Genomic DNA, 1809 nt, shown 5'->3' with positions numbered 1-1809 from the left:
GCAGCTGCTTAGGGCCCCGCAGCCACTAGGGGGCCCCCAAACTTTGCTCAATCATTTGTCTAACCCTCTCTGACAAAGTGTAACCTTTTTACAGTCTATGAGTGTAACCCTTGACCCAACTGGCAACAATGACCGTGACACCAGATATATCTATCGCTCTGACGTAAACGTAACGCAGACTGTGGCCGTTGTCCGGTAACGAGCGCGCACCACCCCTCCCCCTTCTCTCCCCCCTGGCCCCCTCCCTCCCTCACTCACTGAGATCGCGATTTGCGAGGAGGTGATTAGCTTTTGGACAGTGACGATGTCCAAAAGGATATATCCGTCAGGTGCAGAAAATAGGAAAAAGAAGAAGGTCGAGGATGAAAAAAAAACAAGGACAAGGTAAGGCTAATTAATGTTATGTTTACCAGATGAACGTTTAGCCGAAAAACATGTCGGTGCTTGTGTTAGCTCACTTAGCTGGCTAGCTGCTACATGTACCAGCCTGCTGCAGTTCACATGTCCTGGCTGATTTTAAGGTCTGTTTACAGTGAAAAGATAACAGCTGTTTTCCTGTGAGGGGATAAAGGATCAATCACCCATTTATTAATGGCTGATTGGATATGTCATGTTGCCACATCCTCATTCCCCTGTGGCTGGTTCCAGTCATACAGTTGGTAAGTTTCTTGTTTGTTGCCACAATATGTTTATCTCTGTTGGAAAATTAAATTGTGTGTACACAAGTGGCTAAAAAAATTCTACTAATCTTCTCCACAGCTCCAATGGTTACTGCTGATGATGCTGCTGACCAACCAACATCCTCTATCTTCTTCTCAACTGAAGTTTTGTTTTAAGGGTTCTAGAATTTAGCTGTACAGATAATTTAAAGAAAATAAATCTGTTCAAACTGTAATCTTTTGTAGAATCCTTTATCTTTCTGCTACATCAAAAGTAGTGATTTAATACTGCCGGTTTGGAGCCACCTATTGCCATTCACAATATTAACATTAACATTCAGACAAAAACAAAGTAGAAGAAAAAATGACAAGTGCAATTAGACAGCTTTAAGAGTTTACACTCCAATTAGTAATGTGAACTATCTGCTTGCCATCATGTTGATAGAGGTACAATAAAATATGCAAGGGTTGCATACGGTAGCTGGTTTTATGAATATTTGATGGTACATAGGCTATATACACTGTGAGGCAGGGCCCCCAATTTTATCCTGCTTAGGGCCCCCAGATGTACAGGGCCGGCCCTGAGTAAGACAGACCATTCAATTCGGTCAAATGCTTTCTCTGCATTGAGAGAAAGCACCAGACCATTACTGTAATAGATTTTTGTTTAAAAGCTAGGACAGCATTCAACAAACATCTAACATTGGTGGCTGAATGGACATGAGACATTTAGCACACCAATAAAAGCCCTGTTTAAATGAAAAGGTCCTCTTCCCACTGAAACGGTAGTGGGCTTTTATGAAATTATTGCAGGAAGTTTTGAGTTAATCAAAAATAATGCAGTCATTTTACCACAACTAAACTAGAGGAACTCTAAACAAGGCATCTAATTGAAAGACCACAATGGATAAAGGAGATCAAGTAGAGCCAGTCAAGACAAAGCAAGACAAGATTAAATGATACTTAACTGGGAAATGAATGTGAATGTGCTACAGCGGCAAGTATTCACATATATATATATATATATATACATATACAAACAGAAAAATAAAGAGGAATGAAACTCCACCCTGTTTTCCTCTGGATGACAGCCCGCTGCTGGTCAGATAGATAGATAGATACCCAACACCACACCTCTAGCATGGACAAA

The 1809-nt window shown here is 41.0% G+C and overlaps 1 long non-coding RNA gene across 1 annotated transcript; it reads left to right on the top strand.

Moving 5' to 3' along the window:
- The first annotated feature begins 249 nt into the window (after positions 1-249).
- Positions 250-1150, top strand: LOC310998796. Its single transcript, XR_014596016.1, has 3 exons — positions 250-384; positions 534-659; positions 760-1150. It is a non-coding gene; the product is annotated as an uncharacterized lncRNA (long non-coding RNA).
- Positions 1151-1809: the final 659 nt, after the last annotated feature.

This window comes from Trachurus trachurus (genome assembly GCF_905171665.1).
Source record: "Trachurus trachurus genome assembly, chromosome: 16".
NCBI classification, from domain to species: domain Eukaryota; kingdom Metazoa; phylum Chordata; class Actinopteri; order Carangiformes; family Carangidae; genus Trachurus; species Trachurus trachurus.
The sequence above is the reverse complement of the archived record's forward strand: the minus strand, read 5'-3'. Positions and strand labels throughout refer to the sequence as shown.